The 22,491-nt window shown below is 39.6% G+C and overlaps 1 long non-coding RNA gene across 1 annotated transcript; it reads left to right on the top strand.

Annotated features, from left to right (window-relative positions):
- The first annotated feature begins 934 nt into the window (after window positions 1-934).
- On the top strand, window positions 935-22,489 carry LOC130680402 (uncharacterized). Its single transcript, XR_008993399.1, has 3 exons — window positions 935-1,666; window positions 9,079-9,235; window positions 22,349-22,489. It is a non-coding gene; the product is annotated as an uncharacterized LOC130680402 (long non-coding RNA).
- The last annotated feature ends 2 nt before the right edge of the window (window positions 22,490-22,491 follow it).

The following is a 22,491-nucleotide window of genomic DNA, read 5'->3' as shown; positions in this document are numbered from 1 at the left end:
TACATTGAAGTAAATTTTACATGTTCTAGTATGTAGGTTGAGGGAAAAAGGCAGAAAAAAGTGGAGAGGAGGGAAGGTGTTGAAATTGAAAACGAATGAAAGAAAAACTAGAAAGGGAAAAAAATATGGATACATCTACAGAAAAACTGAAGACCATGCCAAAGGAAAAAAATAGAACAACCACTTATAAAAAAGAAATACAGCAAATATGACATAAACAGCTAATGACATTACTATAAAATAGCTCTTGAAAATTAAGAGAATGTATCATAGAAAATTGGCAAAAGAAGTAATTTCAAGGGGAAAAAATATTTGAAAAAGAGTTCAAATTCACTATTACCTTTCAGATCTCTGCATTACTGTTAATCACCACCCTTATCCTAGTCTAGGTTGTATCTCCCACCAGAACTGCTGTACTAGACTCCCAGCTATTTTTTTGCTTGACTTCACCACCTCTAATCTGATCTCTGTAGTGCAGCTGGCGTGCTGTCTTCAAAACAGAAATCTAATCATGTGACCTCTGCACTCCTTTCTTGAAACCTAGTTGGTAGCTCTGTTGGTTTTGGTGAAGAGCAGTGTAAATAAGGCCAGTCTCTCCCCTTCTGTTATACCACATCCTCCTCAGTCTCTGTACTTCAGCTGCGCTGGCCTTCCTCCACCGTCTAGCACAGCACCCTACAGATCCTTTGCACGTGGTGTTCCTTTTACCTGAAGCTTTTTCCTCTCATTATTACATTTCATACTTCTACTTTACTTTTCACTTTTTCAGGGAAACCTTTCTTGACTTTCATTTACCCCTTTTATAAGCTCTTGTTGCACCATTTATTTAGCACTTCCAGTCATTGCTGTGTCTCTGTGTGTGTGTGTGTGTGTGTGTGTGTGTGTGTGTGTGTGTGAGTGAGAGAGAGATTTCTTATGCCCTCTGCCCGTCAGTAAATTTTTGCGTAGCGATCATATCCTCAGTGCCTATCTTTTGAATGAAAACTTGAGGCATTGTTTTTATGATCCTTAGTAACTTAAATTAGCCCCGCTCAACTGAGATTCAGGAATGTATTTCAGGGATCCTGTAACTGCCTGAAATTATGTGTAAATTGGTGTTTATGTGTCTGTCTCTGGAGGGGAAAGAGTCCATAGGTTTCGTAAGATTCACAAACATTTGTAAATCTCTGGTGTATACCTTTGGGATGGTGATAACTCATATCTGTGTTAAATGATTATAGCTTTTTCTTTTAAGAAGTTATGTTGCTATCTAATTATAGGATATTTAATTTCCCAAAAGGTCTTTTGTGAAAGTAAAAGCTTACCTGCAGAGACACCCTCATATATTGTACATTCAGTGATGTCTACCCTTAATAATTCTATCTTGTAAAAAACTTTCCAAGGATAAAAGCAAGACATTATGGAACACTTCCTGATTCTATATTCTCAACATAACGTTTCTTCTTCACTTTGAAGTAAAATAAAGTTCTACCTTTACTTTTTTTTTCAACAACTGGTTTTATTTTTTTTTTACATTTAAAGAATTCAAATGGTACAAAAGAGTTTACATTGAAAAGTGAAACTCCCTCAAGCTCAAGACCTCCAGTTCTCCAAGCCCAGCATCCTTCTAAAGATATCCCGTGTTTATACAAGTAGACGCTTGTGTACCTGTATATTCCTCCCTTTTGTAAGCAAATGGAAGCATACTATGGACATGAAACTGGACATTGCTTTTTCCAGCTTGAATTTTTTCTGCCAAATTTCCACAACTTTAAATATAAACTCGATGCAAGATGACTCAGATGTTGAAACTATCAGACAGGAAATGTAAGTAACCATGGTTAATATGTGAAAGGCTCTAAAGGAAAAGATAGATAACATGAGTGAACAGATGGGGAATTTCAACAGAGATGAGAACTATAAGGAGTCAAATGGAAATCCTAGAAAAGAAAAGTCATGGTAACAGATCAAAATCATTTTGATGGGTTGATAGGTAGACTTGATATGGCTGAAAGAAGAGTCAGTGAACTTGAAGATAGGGCAACAGAAGTTACCTAAACTGAAATACAAAGAAAAAAAGTAGTGAAATAAACAAAAAACCAGAAGAGAGATTCAAGAGCGCTGGGACAGGATCAAACAGTCTAAACTCAATGACATTCCCATCAAAATCCCAACATAGCTTTTTTCTTTTTCCACTTTTTTTCATTAAGGTATTACTGATATACACTCTTATGAAGGTTTCACATGAAAAAACAATGTGGTTACTACATTTACCCTTATTATGAAGTCCCCACCCATACCTCAGTGCAGTCACTGTCCATCAGTGGAGCAAGATGCCAGAGTCCACTATGTGCCTTCTCTGTGCTACGCTGTTTTCCCCGTGATCCCCAACACCATGTGTACTAAACATAATACCCCTCAATCCCCTTCACCCTCCCACGCCCCTCCCCTTTGTAACTGCTAGTCCCTTCTTGGAGTCTGTGAATCCGCTGCTGGTTTGTTCCTTCAGTTTTCTTTTTTATTATACTCTGCAAATGAAGGAAATCATTTGGCTCTTGTCTTTCTCTGCCTGGCTTATTTCACTGAGCATAATATCCCCAAGCTCCATCCATATTGTTGCATGTGGCAGGATTGCTTACTTTCTTCTGGCTGAATAGTATTCCATTGTGTCTATGTACCACATCTTCTTTATTCATTCATCTACTGAGGCACACTTAGGTTGCTTCCCTATCTTAGCTATTGTAAATAGTGCTATGATAAAACATAAGGGTGCATATGTCTTTTTGAATCTGAGAACTTGTATCCTTTCAGTAAATTCCTAGGAGTCAGATTCCTGGGTCAAATGGTATTTCTATTTTTAGTTTTTTGAGGAACCTCCATATTGCTCTCCACAATGGTTGTACTAGCTTACATTGCCACCAGCAGTGTAGGAGGGATTCTCCGCATCCTCGCTAGCATTTGTTTTCAGTCTTTTCGATGCTGACTATCCTAACTGGTGTGAGGTGATATCTCATTGTGGTTTTAATTTGCTTTCCCCTGATGATTAGTGATGTGGAGCATCATCTATTCATTTGTCTGTGGGCCACTTGAATTTCTTCTTTGGAGAACTGTCTCTTCATATCCTCTGCCCATTTTTTAATTGGGTTATTTGCTTTTTGGGTGTTGAGGCATGTTGAGTTCTTTATATATTTTGGATGATAACCCCTTGTTGGATATGTTGCTTACTGTAGGATGCCTTTTTGTTCTGTTGATGGTGTCCTTTGCCATACAGAAGATTTTTAGTTTGATGTAGTCCCATGTGTTCATTTTTGCTTTGTTTCCCTTGCTGGAGGAGATGCATTCAGGAAGAAGTTACTCATGTTTATATGCAGGAGATTTTTGCCTATGTTGTCTTCTAAGAGTTTTATAGTTTCATGACTTACATTCAGGTCTTTGATCCATATTGAGTTTACTTTTGTGTATGGGGTTAAACAATAATCCAGTTTCATTCTCTTGCATGTAGCTGTCCAGATTTGCCAACACCTGTTGTTGAAGAGGCTGTTATTTCCCTATTGCATGTCCATAGCTCCTTTATCATATATTAATTGACCATGTATGGTTGGGTTTATATCTGGGCTCTCTAATCTGTTCCATTGGTCTATTCTGTTCTTGTGCCAGTACCAAATTGTCTTGATTACTGTGGCTTTGTAGTAGAGCTTGAAGATGGGGAGTGTAATGACCCCAGTTTTATTCTTCCTTCTCAGGATTGCTTTGGCTATTCGGATTCTTTTGTGGTTCCATATGAATTTTAAAACTATTTGCTCCAGTTCATGAAGAATGCTATTGGTATTTTCATAGGAATTGCATTGAATCTGTAAATTTCTTTAGGCAGGATGGCCATATTAACAATATTAATTCTTCCTATCCATGAACATGGGATGTGTTTCCATTTATTGGTATCTTCTTTAATTTCTCTCGTAAGTGTTTTGTAGTTTCAGAGTATAGGTCTTTCACTTCCTTGGTTAGGTTTATTCCTAGGTATTTTATTCTTTTTGATGCAGTTGTGAATGGCATTGTTTTCCTGATTTCTCTTTATGCTCGTTCATCGTTAGTGTATAGGAATGCAACAGATTTCTGTGTTTTAATATTGTATCCTGCAACTACTGAATTCATATATTAGATCTAGTAGTTTAGGAGTGGATTCTTTAGGGTTTTTATGTACAATATCATGTCATCTGCAAAAGGTGACAGTTTAACTTCTTCCTTACCAATCTGGATGCCCTTTTTTTCTTTGTGTTGTCTAATTACTGTGGCTAGGACCTCCAGAACTATGTGGAATGAAAGTGGAGAGAGTGGGCATCCATGTCTTGTTCCTGATCTTGGAGGAAAAGCTTTCAGCTTCTCACTGTTGAGTATGATGTTGGCTGTGGGTTTGTCATATATGGCCTTTATTATGTTGAGGTACTTGCCATCTATATCCATTTTGTTGAGAGTTTTTATTGTGAATGGATGTTGAATTTTATAAAGTGTATTTTCAGCATTTATGGAGATGATCTTGTGGTTTTTGTCCTTCTTTTTGTTGATGTGGTGGATGATTTTGATAGGTTTTCTAATATTGTACCATCCTTGCATCCCTGGGATGAATCCCACTTCATCATGGTGTATGATCTTGTTGATGTATTTTTGAATTTGGTTAGCTAATGTTTTGTTGAGTATTTTTGCCTCTATGTTCATCAGGGATATTGGTCTGTAGTTTTCCTTTTTTGGTGTATTTGCCTGGTTTTGGTATTAGAGTGATGCTGGCTTGATAGAATGAGTTTGGAAGGATTCCCTCCTCTTGTATATTTTGGAAAACTAGAGAATGGTTATTATGTCTTCTCTTAATGTCTGATTAATTGACCTGCAGAAGGACACCTTGGTTTCTTCCAAGTTTTGGCAGTTATGAATAAAGCTGCTATAAACATATGTGGGCATGTTTTTATGTGGATATAAGTTTTCAACACCTGAGGGTAAATATGGAGCACAGTTGCTGGATCATATGGTAAGACTATGTTTAATTTTGTAAGAAACTGCTAAACTCTTTCCAAAGTGATTTTTGTATTTATGTTTTCATATGCATTTTGGAATCACCTTCTACAATTCCTTGAAAAATCTTGTTGATATTAAAATTGCAATTGCATCGATTTTATAGGTTATTTGAGAGAGATTTGATAACTTTGCTATAATCTTCTCTTCTCAAAAATGAGTTCTCACTCCAGTTAGGTCACTTTTTATTATCTTCTAGTTAAGTCTTATAGTTGTACTATTTCTTGCACATTTCTTTTTTTTTTTTTAATGGCAACATTTTCAATGAAAAATAACACATTTTCCAAAACAAAAGAATTCCATGAAAAGAAAGGCTTTGCTTCACTTCACGTTTTTGCATCTCACTAATGGCTCACAGAAGACTGGAATTCTCATATCCACTTCTGCCTTTGACTTGTTGCAATATCCAGTAGCCCCTGGGAACCACACTGTACTCTGAGAATAAAAGTGATAAAAGCACAGGACATCTTAATATTATTATAAAAATTGTTTGGGCTTATGGGTCCCCTGGGAGGGTCTCAACAGCCCTCAGAGTTCTGGACCCCTTTGAGAACTGCTGTTCTCAGAGCAGTGCCTGTCCCACATGGGCTATTATTTACTATTGCCATGATGAGCATCACTTCAAAGTTCAACCAGTTTTGCTCCAGACCCCAAGCCTTGAGCTTACCTTGGACAGAGAGGCTGAGGAACTCTAAATGGCAAGCAGACTGAACGCCTCCTATAATAACAGCATCTAGGAAGTGATGTCCAATGAGAAGCTAAAGAGGGTTTTTAACTTCCCAGGCAGCTTGGCCAGTCACAACCCCTGCAGACTTCTGGACCAGCTCACTGCCCAAGGTGGGGCTGGCAAAGTTCTGTCCCCCATGCTGCTGGAGCGATGTAGGAGCAGATGGGCCCACTCAGATTCCTGCAGAGCCAGGGAAGCTGCAGCCATCTGTCTGCTAAGGGACAAAGCTCCCTGCCAGAGCCCTCCACAACCCCTGGACCCAAAGGCTAAACCTGTGGCTGAGTAAAGGGAGGCTGGACCCCAGGCCTTCATAGCCCACACCCTCAGGCTAGAGGGGGTGTGCATTGTACAGAAGAGACAAAATGAAGGGATCAGGATGAAAAAGCATAGGGGGCTTATCTTAGGTCCTGGTCTCATGCCTCTTCAGTATCTGGCCTGAGTCACATCACCTGGAAGGCTGAACAAGGGGCAAAGAAACAGAGACCGTGAAAGCCAGGTATGCCGTGCATATGCTCTGAGCAGCTGCCTTCCTGAGGCACAGAGCTCCAAAACACCCAGGCTTATTTCAGATGTGTCTTCACTGCCCCTTTCCTGCAATTCACAGTCTCCAACTGCTACCTCTCTGAGCTCCAACCTCCTGTCTGTGAAATTAGGAATCACCACTGTGTCAGAGAGGCAAGATTTTTCCCTATTCTTTAGATTCCGTGACTGGGGCCTGTGAGTTAAACTAACATGCCAGATTAACAGGAGGAAAAGCCCACAACTTTTATTATGTATATGCACAGAAAAGTAATAAAATTTACACAAGCAATTAGACTCAGGGGCTTATATACCATTTTAACAAAGGAAAGGGGGTTTGTTCTTGCACATTTCTTATCAGTTATATTCCAAGTACATCATGTACTGATGCCTTTCTTTTCCTACTATGTATTATAATTTGTTAGTGCTAGCACATAGGAGCTATTGATTTTTTTGTCACAAAAGTCTGACTTGTAGTCTTAGTTTTTTCTTTGTTTCTGGATCTGAGTTGTAGTAAGGAACGTTTTCCACACTTTTTTTCAGTCCTGCTGGATATTCACCCATTTTTTTTCCTAATACTTCTGTGGTTTTGCTTTTTATTTTTAGACCTTTGATCAGGTTGGAATTTATTCTGGGCTTTGGTGTGAGGAACCAATCGAGTTTTGCCTTCTTTTCTGTGACTGTATAGTGTGCCGTCACCATTCTTTCCTTTCCTCGCCAATTTGAGCTACTGCCTTAATGTTGGCTGCATTTCCATATTTCTGGCTCTTCTGTTCCACTGGCCCGTCCGGCTAGGCAGGCATAGTACCATGCTGTTTTATCAGAGGGCTTTACAATGTGTATCTGGTAGGGCTGGTGTATACATGTGTGGGTGATGTATTCATTTTATTGCTAGTGGGTCCTTTCATTTTGCAGACACGTATCTATCTTCAGCTGTGGAAGATGTTTAATGTTTATTTTTCATGAGATTTCTTATGTACTTTCTATTATCTTTCTATTCCTTGGTGCCCTGTTTTGAAAGTGTTTCTGGCCTCTGGTTCATTGTTTAGGTGTGTCTATTCTGCAACTCAGCCCTTTTATTGAGTTTTTTTACTATCAACAACTCAATTTTTATTTAGATTGGTGTGTTTTCATAACCTTCTTCTTAATTTGCTATCCTCCTATTTTTCGAAGTATGTAAAATATTCTTAGGATAAAAAATCCTGTCCGAATTGTTCTACTAACTCTATTCCCTTTCAGTTAGGTTTCCTATTTACTAAGTTTGTCTCTCCCCCACGGTCGTGCTGTTGGGTGGCCCGTCACTGTGCACTTACCTTTAGTTGTACATCCCGTAGTGTCTGTCTGCTGTCTGCACAGGGTGTTTGTCAGAATGCGTGGGAACCGCCACTGCTGCTTGTATCAGGAAGGGTATCGGGGGGGCTGAGCCGATGGGCAGGGGGGAGCCTGGTTCTCTTTCCACTAGTGTCCTTTTGGGCTACCACCTTGTCTTTAAAAGACAAGCATCACATGCATCGCTCCTCCCTGGAGGCACACTCCTTCTTGCTGACTCTTGGCTCACTGGGGATGGAGGTGGGGAGGTGCAGGGTTACGTCTGTGTTCCTGTTTCAGCGTCCCTGTTAGTCAGTCACCAGTGACCCAAGCCTTGTCTGGCTTGCTTTTCTACCGTGAGCATGAAGCATCTTCTGTTTTGCCACTATTTTCTTTTTTGGGGGCACCTGCATTGTTTTATATGTGGGCCAATGGCATCCCTCTTCATTCTCTCAGTTCTCCTTCTCTCCTTTTCTCTCTCTCTCCCCGTCTAACTCCCTCTCTCAATCTCTCCCTTTTTTGTCTTTCAGGGATTTCTCACATTTTGTGGTCAACTAGGGTTTCCTTTCTTGTTTTGAATACAAGTATATATTGGTTATTGAAAGATTTTGCAAGTGTTTTTGTGGATTTGTTGCAGGAGGAGAAGGCTGTAGCCTTAATTGACTTTATCATCTTGAAACTGAAACTTCATTATTCTCTTTTCTTTCCTTTTCTGAATTTTGAAACAAATTTTTGTTTATTAAAAACAAGTTTAGAAAATTATAGCCACATCCAGAGCAGAGCCATATTTGTATTAAAGAATAGATTATTACAATTTATGGTATATACTTGGTTAGTTGCCCTTTAAATAATAATAAGTATAGCAATGAGTTAATTTTTCAAAATAGGATATATAGTAAAGTGCAGAGGATGGAATTCTTTCAAAATCCTTAAATTATTTACAGTCTGCATCTAACTTTAAAAATGTGTTCATTGTATAGAAGAGAATAGAGAAGTGTATAGCGAAGCCTGATGTACCCTGTTATCTACTACTCTGGCCTGTCAAATGTCCATATCTTGCCACATTTCGTTTAGATTAAAAAATAATAGGTAGGATGTCACAGATGCAGTTGAAGTCTTTTACATGGACTTCCTTTATCCTGTGCTCTTCACTACCACTCCTAAGGAAACCCCTGATGGGGTTTTTTTGGTTATCTTTATCATGTTTTTGTGCAATCATTACATATGAAAGTATCAACAGACAATGTATTATATTTCCCATGTTTTAAAAACTGTATATTAATGACATCGTATTGTGCATATGTATATGTAATGTACTTTTCAACTCAACTTTGTTTCATTTATTTATTTATTTATTTATTTATTAAGGTATCATTGGTATACAATCTTATGCTCAGATTTCACATTAGCAACATTGTGGTGTTATTTTTCAGGAAGATTGGTTACTTCAGTCTCACCGAGCCCTCTTTCTGGTGTTTCAGGGATTTTAGATTGAAGAGGATTCTTCTGCCTTTTCATAGTCCTGGAGCGATGGGAGTCATCGTATGCGAGTGGTGTGGGTTTGGGTGTCAGCTTGGAGGACAAAGTCTCTCCTGCTTCCTGGTCCAGTCACAGTGCCTGTGTCTGCTGTCTGTGCCGGTAAGCTGTGTGCAGGGGGCAACCTCTGCATTGATCCCTTAAGGTGCCGTGGGCATGGAGGCCCATGGGATGGCCTAAGATGATGGCAGGGGTGTCAGGTGACCAGCGCGGGAATCTGCCACGAGTTCATAGCCCTTTTACGCCTCCCGGTCACCATGCCTGCCTCTGCTGTCTGTGCCAGTTAGCCACGCACAGGGAGTGGCCTCTAGGTTGATCCCCTAAGCTGCCTTTGGCTAGTGGCCCTTGGGATGGCGGCCCTTGGGATGGCCTAGGGAGATGGCGGACATTGCTGGCAAGTGATGCGGTTGTTTGCAGGAAAGGCAAAGCCCTTTCGTGCTTCCCACTTCCTGTGCCTGTCTCCACTGTCTGGGCCAGTTAGTCACACGCAGGGAGAAGCCTTTGTGTTAAACTGTAGTTGCTGTAGGCGGGGCTGCTCTCCAGCTTGTCTCCAGCAATGGCATGGACAGTGGGATTGTGTGCAGGCACTGGCAGGGAGGAAAGAGTGGCAGCTGCTTTTTTGCAGTGAGGGACCTGGGGCTGCATTGCCAGTCTGGGGGATGAAGCCCCTGAAGCTCCTGAAGGTTCCCAACCTGCTGGGCTGAGTGTGCCAGGCTGATTTTGTCCACCTGTTCCTTCTGCTAAACCCTTGCCCCTTTAGCAGCCTTCTTCTGACTGTTGAGAAGTCTTTCAAAGCACCTGCTTTTCTTTTGTCCCAGCGCAGCCTGTTGTGGGAACCTGTTCACAGTCTTAGTCTCTGACTTTGGTTTTCAGCCCCTCTAATCTCCCAGAGCACCCTGCAATGTGGGTGTGTGCTCCCAGGGTAGATTTCTAGGGCTGGGTATTTAGCAGCCCTGTGCTTCCACTCCCTCCCCACTCTGATTCTCTTCTTCTTACTGGTGAGCTGGGGTCGGGGGAGTGCTCGGGTCCTGCTGGGTGGCGGCTTTTTACTTTACCCTTTTCTGTGAGATGTTCGCTTCTCCCAGATGTAGACTGACTGGTGTACTGTTACTTCTGGTCACTGTTTTAGGAATAGTAGTACTTGCTATATTTTCAAAATATATGTGGTTTTGGGAGAATATTTCCACCAAACTTCTCATGCCACCATCTTTTTTCCCCTCCTCAACCTTTTTTTAAAATTTGAAATATAGTTGTTATACATTATTATATTGGTTTCCAGTATACAACACAGTGATTCAATAATTATGTACATTATTACCATCTGTCAAAACGCAAATGAATTACAATATTATGGGCTGTAATCTCTATGCTGTCCTTCCATCCCCATGACTATTTTCTGATTGGAAGTGAGTACCTCTTTATCCTCTTCATGTATTTCACCCCCTCCTCTCCCCCCTCCTCTATGGCATCCCCCAGTGTGTTCTCTGTGTTTATTAGTCTATTTCTGTTTTGTTTATTCATTTGTTTGTTTTGTTTTTTAGATTCTACGTACAAGTGAAATCATATGTGGTATTTGTCTGACTTATTTCACTCAGCATAACACCTCTCAGTCCATCCATGTTGTCACGAATAGCAAGAGCTCATTCCTTATTATGGCTGAATAATATTCCTTTGAATATATGTGCCACTTCTTCTTTATTCATCTACTGATGGACACTTATATTACTTCCTTATCTTGTATTTATTGTAGCAATATTTACAATAGTCAAGATATAGAATCAACTTTGTTTTTGAGATTTATCCATGTTAATACATGTAGCTCTAATTTATCACTTACCATTCCACGCTGTGAATATACCACAATTTCTTCTTTTGCTGATGGTCATTTAGGTTGTTTCCAGTTTGTCTTTATTATATACAGTGGTGCTATGAGCATTCTTTAAATGTTTCTTTCTGCATATGCATTAGAGTCTCTCTAGGGTATATACTTATATTTGTAGTCCTCGATTACAGGATATACACATCTTTAACTTGATTAGTTTTTGCCAAATTGCTCTCCAAAGTGGTAGTACCAATTTGCACTAGAAGTGTATGAGTCCCTGTTTCCACAGCACTCATCAACAGTGGGTATTACTGGACTTAATTACTCCCGCACTTAGGAGGGTGAAATTGTATTGCTGTGTAAACTTAAATAGCATTTCCTGATTATTAATGGAATTGAGTAACCTTTCAATTTTTTATTGGCCATCAGGTTTCACTTCTATGATTTGCATGTTCATTTCTTTGCCCAGTTTTTATTGGACTGTGTTTTCTTGTTTAGTAATAAATTTCTTTAGTAATAGTCTGGATATGAATACTTTGTTATATGGCTATAAACATCTTGCCTCAGATTATGGCTTGTCTTTTCACTTTGCTTATGGTATCTTCTGGTATATAGATGTTAAAAAATGTACCTTTAAATAGGTACTATACTCAACATGGTTAACAATACTCTTAAGTATAAAGGAAATGATTTCCTCTCTTGTCCCCCATCTGTCAACCCTCCAGCACTTTTACTCATTTCTTGTGCATCCTTCCAGAATTTCTTTGTGTGCCTACTATACACAATCAAGTACAAATATATATATATCCCTCTGCGGTCAGATATATTTGTCTTTCCTTAATGGTTTGTATTTTTAGTTACTTGTTTAAGTTTTCTTACACTGAATTTTCAAGATGTTTTATGTTTTCCTCTTAAGGTTTTATACTTTTACTCTAACTGTATCATGTTTTAATATGGAAAGTTAATCGTCTTAGAACCGTTGATTGAGTTGCGTGTATTTTCTCCCTGATTTGTTTTGAGGACTTCCTCTTGTGGTATGTATCTGGCTCCCATTTGTATGTAGGTCTGTTTTGACTTCGTTGCTACTCTGTTTCATTGGTGTATTTATTCATCCCTGTAGAAATACAACTGTTTTAATTACTATAGCTTTGTAAGAAATCTTAAGATCAATCCTACCATTTCCAACTCCCCATATTGTCTTGGCTATTCTTGGTCTCATTAGCATTTGATTAGATTTGATTGGAATGGCATGAAATTTATAGATTAATTTGGGGAAGAAGTTTTATCTTTTGGATATTGAGCCTTCCTAGTCATGAACATAACATCTAATTATTTATATAAGTATTTTAAGTGTCTTTGGTAAGCATAGTATTTTCTCTATAAAACGCTTGCATACCTTTTTGTTAGATTTATTCTTTAATACCTTGTGTTTTTTGTGCTATTATAAATTATGCATTGTTTAAAGATTACATTTTCTAATTGTTTGTTGCTATTATATCAGATCACAAGTGACGTTTCTGTATTGGTTGTCAAAATCTCCAGTCTCTTATTCTTTTTTTTATTTGAAGTATTATTGATATACAATGTTATACTGGTTTCAAGTATACAACACAGTGGTTTAACAGTTACCCATATTATTAAATCCTTACCTCAAGTAGTGCAGTTACTATCTGTCAACAAAGGAAGGTGTTAAAAAATCATTCTTAATAGTGTGTCTTTAGAAACTCTCGGATTTTCTACATATTTACATACACAATAAATAATGACATTTTTGTTTTTCCTTTTCAATCTTACGCTGTCTGCACCCCCCCCACCCATCCATCCATACCCACCAGTCAATCACATCCCCGTACTTGGTAGGGCCTCCAGCACCCACTGAAAGGGGAGGGCACTGAACAGGCTTCATTTGTTGCTGACTGTAAAAGGAACAAGCTTAACATTTCACCTTAAGTCTGATGTAGGTTTTAATTACTTCTATTAATTAAGATAATACTAGCTGCTACAACAGGCATCAAAATCTCAATCTCTGTCCCCAAAAATAAGTTTCTTGCTTGCTTAAGTGTCGAATCCTGTAGTTCTGATGAGTGGTCAGTTCTTTAAACGATCACAGAAGGGACCCAAGTTTTTTCCATCTAGTAGCTTCCTAGCGTACGAAAGAATGTGGAGGGTCACGTATAGGATTTTATGAGTCAGGGCAGAAGTGGTGCGCACCACGTATGCCTTCATTCCAGTAGCAGGACTCAGTCATCTCACCACGTGTAACTGTGAAGAAGGCTGGATTCTCTAGTACCCCCTTGTGCCCAGAAGGAAGAAGAAAGGTTTGTGAACAGCCAGGCAATTTTTGCCACAGTCTGCCCTCATCTTTGCCAAATGTCTATTTCATCTTCCTCACCCACATGTAGGGACACACACTAGGTCACATCTAGTCACCATCTTCAGATCAAATTCCAGATGTGGTGATGCGCAGGCTCTCCTTCAGGTCCTGATGGAGGTCAGTGTCATCTCTGATTTATGAAATCAGGAGACAAACCCAGACCACCACACCCCCAGCAAATGGCCAGTGGGGAGGCAGGTGTAGGACAAAGCCCAAGAAGTTTTGTTCAGAACAGGGAAGAAGAGGAGACACAGCAGCCTGTGGTCAGCAGCAGTGAGTGAATGCAGCCGGGCAGGCACTGGGCGGACTCTCTACCTGCTTAGTTTCACATGCCAGTAGTGGCACCCAAGGGGCATTACTAGAGATAATTCTAAAAACTGATTTATCTCCTAGGGGGTTTCCTTCCATTCTAATTTGTTAAGATATTAAAAAAATATCATGAATTGGGTATAAAAAATTTTATCAATTGCCTTTTCTGTATCTACTGAGGTGATCACAGATTTTTCTTTTTTGATGTGTTAATGTGGTGATTTACATGAAAAGATTAGATTAGAATTTATTTACACTTGTGTTACTGGGATGTGCTCTTGAGGTCATGAGATACTGCCTTCTAAAGTCTGATTTGCTAACATTTTATTTAGAATTTTTTTCTCTATTTTCGTTAAGTGAGATTGGCACATAATTTTCTTGTCTGTCATTTAAGAGTTTACTGGTATCATGAAATCAATTGAAGAGTTTTCCCTTCCTTCTTTCCTGTTTTCTGAAACATTGTACTAAGACAGAACAGCCTCTTCAACTGTCTGGGCCTTGTGTTTTGGTATTGTTTTTGTGAGTAGAGTAACTATTGATTTGCTTTATTTTATAGGCTTATTCAGATTTTCCATTTCTTCTCGAGTTTGTTTTGGCAAACCATTTTTCTAGGAAACGTTCCATTTCATTTAACTTTTCATATGGATTGCATACAGTTGCTCAGAGTAATCTGTTTTGCTTAAAAAACTCTTAAGTCTGTGATAGCTATTCTTTTTCATTCCTAATGTTGTTTATACTCTTTCCTGATTATTCTTGCTGTGGGTTTGCTATTTTATTAGTTTTTGCAAAGAACAAGCTTTAGTTTTATTAATCCTTTTTATTGATATTCATTCTTATTTTAGTTTCATGTATACAGCACAGTGGTTCAACAGTTACCCATATTATTAAATCCTTACTCCCACTAGCACAGATACTATCAACTTATGTTGATAAGGTTGTTACAGAATCACTGGCTTTATTCTCTGTGACCAGCCTACATTATGATTGAAAATTTTTGTGCCCCTTTGATGCCAGGGTTCTTGTTTGTGGAGTTGAAGAATGAACTTCACAAACACTCAAGGTAGGAGAGCAAGTGAGAGGCTTTTATTTAGAGATAAAGTGAGAGTACAGAGCTACTGGCTCACACCAGGAGGGGACAAAAGAGCCCCGGGTTGGTGCGTTGTCTAGGGGTTTTATGGGTGGTTGAGAGACAAAGGCCTAGGGATGTACACCTGCTAAGCGGTCCAAAAATATTAATCTTTGAAGAGACACTAAGTTTCTTATTAGTTTTCTGGGTTATTTACAAGAAATTTACTGCTCTGATTTCCTCCAAGGACAGCAGTTTCCTGGTCTGGAAGCATGTCACTCAAGACTGCCTGCTTTGCTCCCAAGGTGAGCTGAGTTATTGTCTGTTTGTTAAACAGTATGTTAAGAACCTTACTTTTTAACTAATAGGGTTTTTATTTTTTTATTATTTTTATTTTGGTATCATTAATCTACAATTACATGAAGAACATTATGTTTACTAGGCTCCCCCCTTCACCAAGTCCCCCCCACATACCCCTTCACAGTCACTGTCCATCTGCGTAGTAAGATGCTGTAAAATCACTACTTGCCTTCTCTGTGTTGCACAGCCCTCTCCGTACCCCCCTCGCACTATACATGCTAATCGTAATGCCCCCTTTCTTTTTCCCCACCCTTATCCCTCCCCTCCCTCCCATCCTCCCCAGTCCCTTTTCCTTTGGTAACTATTAGTCCATTCTTTATTTTTTATTTTTTTATATTTTTTTATTCTGGTATCATTAATGTACAGTTACAGAGAGAACATTGTGTTTACTAGGTTCCCCCCTTCACCAGGTCCCCCCAACATAGCCCTTCACAGTCACTGTCCATCTGCATAGTAAGATGCTGTAAAATCACTACTTGTCTTCTCTGTGTTGCGCAGCCCTCCCCGTGTCCCCCATGCACTATACATGCTAATTGTAATGTCCTCTTTCTTTTTTCCCAACCCTTATCCCTCCCTTCCCACCCATTGTCCCCAGTCCCTTTCCCTTTGGTAACTATTAGTCCATTCTTGGATTCTGTGATTCTGCTGCTGTTTTGTTCCTTCAGTTTTCCTTTGTTCTTATACTCCACAGATGAGTGAAATCATTTGGTATTTCTCTTTCTCCGCTTGGCTTATTTCACTGAGCATAATACCCTCTAGCTCCATCCATGTTCTTGTGAATGGTAGGATCTGTTTTTTTCTTATGGCTGCGTAATATTCCACTGTGTATATGTACCACATCTTCTTTATCCATTCATCTACTGATGGACGTTTAGGTTGCTTCCATATCTTGGCTACTGTAAACAGTGCAGCGATAAACATAGGGGTGCATCTGTCTTTTTCAAACTGGAGTGCTGCATTCTTAGGGTAAATTCCTAGAAGTGGAATTCCTGGGTCAAGTGGTATTTCTATTTTGAGCATTTTGAGGAACCTCCATACTGCTTTACACAATTTTTGAACTAATTTATATTCCCACCAGCAGTGTAGGAGGGTTCCCCTTTCTCCACAACCTCGCCAACATTTGTTGTTGTTTGTCTTTCGATGATGGTGATCCTTACTGGTGTGAGGTGATATCTCATTGTGGTTTTAATTTGCATTTCTCTGATGATTAGCGATGTGGAGCATCTTTTCATGTGCCTGTTGGCCATCTGGATTTCTTCTTTAGAGAACTGTCTATTCAGCTCCTCTGCCCATTTTTTGATTGGATTATTATTATTATTATTATTATTATTGTAGATAATTTTTTATTGAAGGGTAGTTGACACACAGTATCACATTACATTAGTTTCAGGTGTACAACATAGTGATTCAACATTTATATACATGATAATTTGTTGTTGTTTGTCTTTTGGATGGCAGCCATCCTTACTGGTGTGAGGTGATACCTCATTGTAGTTTTAATTTGCATTTCTCTGATAATTAGCGATGTGGAGCATCTTTTCATGTGTCTGTTGGCCATCTGTATTTCTTTTTTGGAGAACCGTCTGTTCAGTTCCTCTGCCCATTTTTTAATTGGGTTATTTGTTTTTTGTTTGTTGAGGCGTGTGAGCTCTTTATATATTCTGGACGTCAAGCCTTTATCGGATGTGTCATTTTCAAATATATTCTCCCATACTGTAGGGTTCCTTTTTGTTCTATTGATGGTGTCTTTTGCTGTACAGAAGCTTTTCAGCTTAATATAGTCCCACTTGTTCATTTTTGCTGTTGTTTTCCTTGCCCGGGGAGATATGTTCAAGAAGAGGTCACTCATGTTTATGTCTAAGAGGTTTTTGCCTATGTTTTCTTCCAAGAGTTTAATGGTTTCGTGACTTACATTCAGGTCTTTGATCCATTTTGAGTTTACTTTTGTATATGGGGTTAGACAATGGTCCAGTTTCATTCTCCTACATGTAGCTGTCCAGTTTTGCCAGCACCATCTGTTGAAGAGACTGTCATTTCGCCATTGTATGTCCATGGCTCCTTTATCGTACATTAATTGGCCATATATGTTTGGGTTAATGTCTAGAGTCTCTGTTCTGTTCCACTGGTCTTTGGCTCTGTTCTTGTGGCAGTACCAAATTGTCTTGATTACTATGGCTTTGTAGTAGAGCTTGAAGTTGGGGAGTGAGATCCCCCCCCACTTTATTATTCCTTCTCAGGATTGCTTTGGCTATTCAGGGTCTTTGGTGTTTCCATATGAATTTTTGAATTATTTATTCCAGTTCATTGAAGAATGCTGTTGGTAATTTGACAGGGATTACATCGAATCTGTATATTGCTTTGGGCAGGATGGCCATTTTGACGATATTAATTCTTCGTAGCCAGGAGCATGGGATGAGTTTCTATTTGTTAGTGACCTCTTTAATTTCTCTTAAGAGTGTCTTGTAGTTTGCAGGGTAGAGGTCTTTCACTTCCTTGGTTAGGTTTATTCCTAGGTATTTTATTCTTTTTGATGCTATTGTGAATGGAATTGTTTTCCTGATTTCTCTTTCTGTTCGTTCATTGTTCGTAGAAACATGTAGAAAGCTACAGATTTCTGTGTGTTAATTTTGTATCCTGCAACTCTGCTGAATTCCAGTATTAGTTCTAGTAGTTTTGCAGTGGAGTCTTCAGGGTTTTTTATGTACAATATCATGTCGTCTGCAAATAGTGACAGTTTGACTTCTTTTTTACCAGTCTGGATTCCTTGTATTTTTTTGTCTGACTGCCGTGGCTAGGACCTCCAGTACCATGTTGAATAAGAGTGGGGAGAGTGGGCATCCCTGTCTTGTTCCCGATCTCAGAGGAAATCCTTTCAGCTTCTCGCTGTTCTGTATGATGTTGGCTGTGGGTTTATCATATATGGCTTTATTATGTTGAGGTTCTTGCCCTCTATGCCCATTTTGTTGAGAGTTTTTATTATGAATGGATGTTGAATTTTGTCGAATGCTTTTTCAGCATCTATGGAGATGATATGTGGTTTATGTCCTTTTTGTTGATGTGGTGGATGATGTTGATGGATTTTCGAATGTTGTACTATCCTTGCATCCCTGGGATGAATCCCACTTGGTCATGGTGTATGATCCTCTTGATGTATTTTTGAATTCGGTTTGCTGATATTTTGTTGAGTAATTTTGCATCTATGTTCATCAGGGATATTGGTCTGTAGTTTTCTTTTTTGGTGGGGCCTTTGCCTGGTTTGGGTATTAGGGTGATGTTGACTTCATAGAATGAGTTTGGGAGTATTCCCTCCTCTTCTATTTTTTGGAAAACTTTATGGAGAATGGGTGTTATGTCTTCTCTGTGTGTCTGATAAAATTCCGAGGTAAATCCATCTGTCCCGGGGATTTTGTTGTTGGGTAGTTTTTTGATTACTGATTTAATTTTGTTGCTGGTAATTGGTCTGTTTAGATATTCTGTTTTTTTCTGGGTCAGTCTTGGAAGGTTGTATTTTTCTAGGAAGTTGTCCATTTCTCCTAGGTTTTTCAGCTTGTTAGCATATAGGTTTTCATAGTACTCTCTAATAATTCTTTGTATTTCTGTGGGGTCCGTCGTGATTTTTCCTTTCTCGTTTCTGATTCTGTTGATTTGTGTTGACTCTCTTTTTCTCTTAATAAGTCTGGCTAGAGGCTTATCTATTTTGTTTATTTTCTCGAAGAACCAGCTCTTGGTTTCATTGATTTTTTTCTATTGTTTTATTCTTCTCAATTTTATTTATTTCTTCTCTGATCTTTATTATGTCCCTCCGTTTGCTGACCTTAGGCGTCATTTGTTCTTCTTTTTCCAATTTCGATAATTGTGACATTAGACTATTCATTTGGGATTGTTCTTCCTTCTTTAAATATGCCTGGATTGCTATATATTTTCCTCTTAAGACTGCTTTTGCTGCGTCCCACAGAAGTTGGGGCTTTGTGTTGTTGTTGTCATTTGTTTCCATATATTGCTGGATCTCCATTTTAATTTGGTCATTGATCCATTGATTATTTAGGAGCATGTTGTTGAGCCTCCATGTGTTTGTGAGCCTTTTTGCTTTCTTTGTACAATTTATTTCTAGTTTTATACCTTTGTGGTCTGAAAAGTTGGTTGGTGGGATTTCAATCTTTTGGAATTTACTGAGGTTCTTTTTGAGACCTGGATGGAACATCCAGAATAGAATGTTCCATGTGCACTTGAGAAGAATGTGTATCCTGTTGCTTTTGGATGTAGAGCTCTATAGATGTCTATTAGGTCCATCTGTTCTAGTGTGTTGTTCAGTGCCTCTGTGTCCTTACTTATTTTCTGTCTGGTGGATCTGTCCTTTGGAGTGAGTGGTGTGTTAAAGTCTCCCAAAATGAATGCATTGCATTCTATTTCCTCCTTTAATTCTGTTAGTATTTGTTTCACATATATTGGTGCTCCTGTATTGGGTGCATATATGTTTATAATGGTTATATCCTCTTGTTCGACTGAGCCCTTTATCATTATGTAATGTCCTTCTTTATCTCTTGTTATTTTCTTTATTTTGAAGTCTATTTTGTCTGATACCAGTATTGCAACACCTGCCGTTTTCTCTCTGTTGTTTGCATGAAATATCTTTCTCCATCCCTTGACTTTTAATCTGTGCATGTCTTTGGGTTTGAGGTGAGTCTCTTGTAAGCAGCATATAGATGGGTCTTGCTTTTTTATCCATTCTGTTACTCTGTCTTTTGATTGGTGCATTCAGTCCATTTACATGTAGGGTGATTATTGAAAGATATGTACTTATTGCCATTGCAGGCTTTAGATTCATGGATACCAAAGGTTCAAGGTTAACTTGTTTACTACCTTACTGTCTGACTTAACTCGCTTATTGAGCTGTTATAAACGCAGTCTGATGATTATTTCTTTCCCTTCTTTTTCCTCCTCCTCCATTCTTCATATTATGGGTGTTTTGTTCTGTGCTCTTTTTAGGAGTGCTCCCATCGAGAGCAGTCCCTCTAAGATACCCTGTAGAAGTGGTTTGTGGGAGGCAAATTCCCTCAACTTTTGCTTGTCTGGGAATTGTTTAATCCCTCCTTCATATTTAAATGATAATTGTACTGGATACAGTATCCTTGGTTCAAGGCCCTTCTGTTTCATTGCATTAAATATATCATGCCATTCTCTTCTGGCCTGTAAGGTTTCTGTTGAGAAGTCTGATGATAGCCTGATGGGTTTTCCTTTGTAGGTGATCTTTTTTCTCTCTGGCTGCCTTTAATACTCTGTCCTTTTCCTTGATCTTTGCCATTTTAATTATTATGTGTCTTGGTGTTGTCCTCTTTGGGTCATGTCTCTCGGGAGTTCTGTGTGCCTCGTAGTCTGAGCAACTATTTCCTCACCCAATTTGGGGAATTTCTCAGCAATTATTTCTTCAAAGACACTTTCTATCCCTTTTTCTCTCTCTTCTTCCTCTGGTACCCCTATAATGGGGATATTGTTCCTTTTGGATTGGTCACACAGTTCTCTTAATATTGTTTCATTCCTGGAGATCCTTTTATCTCTCTCTGCATCAGCTTCTATGCATTCCTGTTCTCTGGTTTCTATTCCATCAATGGCCTCTTGCATCTTATCCATTCTGCTTATAAATCCTTCTAGAGTTTGTTTCACTTCTGTAATCTCCCTCTGTACGTCTGTACTCTCCCTCCGGACTTCATACATAGCTCTTGCATATTTCTCTCCAGCTCTGTCAGCATGTTTAGGATTTTTATTTTGAATTCTTTTTCAGGAAGACTGGTTAGGTCTGCCTCTTCAGATCCTTTCTCACGTGTTATTTGAACTAACTTGGAGTGGCTGCTACACGCTGCCACTCTCCCTCTACTGGGCCGGTGTGTTGGGGTCCACGCCAGTTGGAGGAACGACTGGCAGGCTGCTTAGTGCTGTGAGGGGCTTCAGAGCTGCCCTGCCTCCCCAGGGTTTAGGGTGCCTAAGTTTCCCCAGGATTCCCAGCTGCTGGCTAAGTGTGCCGGGACAACTTCGTCCAGCTATGGGGTCCCTGTCTCTTTAAGACTTGCAGAAAGCACTAGGTTTTCTTTTGTCTTAGGGGTGCCTGTTGCGGGGACCTGCCCACAGGTTTTGGTTTCCTGTTTCTCTAATATCCAGCACCCCGTGCACCTTGTGTCTGCGCTCCGGGTGCAGATTTCTAGAGCTGGTTGTTTAGCAGTCCTGGGCTTTCACTCCCTCCCCATTCTGACTCCTTTCTTCCCGCTGGGTTTTGGGGTGGGGGAGCGTTTGGGTCCCACCTGGCCACGGCTTGTATCTTGCCCCCTTCGTGTGATGTTGAGTTCTCACAGATGTAGATGTATCCTGGCTGTTGTACTGCATCCACTGGTGTCTCTTTTAGGAATAGTTGTATTCATTGTATTTTCATAAATATATATGTTTTGGGGAGGAGATTTCCTCTGAACTACTCACGCCGTCATCTTCCCGTGACCCCTCTCTTTTCTTGTTATTTGATGGTTTTCTGTAGTGCTGTGGCTGGATTTCTCTTTTTTAAATTTTTTGTATCTATTATTATTACAGGCTTTAGGTTTGTGGTTACCAAAGGCTCAAGGATAGCTTCCTTACTATATGACAGTCTATATTAAGTTGCTGATTGCTGTATTTCAAACACAGCCTAAAAGTGCTTTTTTTCCTTCTTCTTCCTCCACCCTTTATGTACTAGATGTCCTAATCAAAACTATTTAGCCTTAGGAACGTTTTCATTTACAGCAATCTCTTTAATATCCTGTAATGCTGGTTTTGTTGTTACAAATTATTTGAGCCTTCCTTCACCTGGAGATTATTTAACCCCTGCTTCAAATTAAATTATAATCTTGCTGGGTGGAGGATTCTTGATCGAAGGTCTTTCTGTTTCAGTATGTTCAATATTTCATGCCTCTCCCTTCTGGCCTGTAAAGTTTCTGCTGAGAAGTGTGCTCATAGCCTGATGGGGTTTCCCTTGTAAGTAATCTTTACAATGATCTTGGCAATTTGTTTCTGGATATGATATCAAAGCATAACACAGATATGTATGTAGGGAAGGTGGTGGATACATTTAACCAAAGTGGGTATCATGGCTGCTAAGAGATGAAGGCCCTCAGTAGAGTCTGGACTACTTCCCTTCCACTTTCCTAGGGCCTGAAACAGTCTATGTACTCGCAGGAGGATGTCTTCCTGCCGAAGTGTTCTTTGGCCTACCATCTAAATGATCGTGCATCGATTCTCCTTCGCCTCCTCCTTCTTGTCATTCAGCCAAGCCAAGATGCGATGGAAAACCCGGCAGCTGAAGCCCTCACGGACCGCATTGTCCACGTGGTCCTGCAGGACCTCCAAGCTGGGGAAAACCCGGCAGCAGCCCAGGCACCTGAAGCCGCTGTCCAGGGCCACCAGCCACT

Source organism: Manis pentadactyla, chromosome 13 (genome assembly GCF_030020395.1).
Source record: "Manis pentadactyla isolate mManPen7 chromosome 13, mManPen7.hap1, whole genome shotgun sequence".
Taxonomy (NCBI): Eukaryota; Metazoa; Chordata; class Mammalia; order Pholidota; family Manidae; genus Manis; species Manis pentadactyla.
This window is presented reverse-complemented; position numbering and strand designations above follow the sequence as displayed.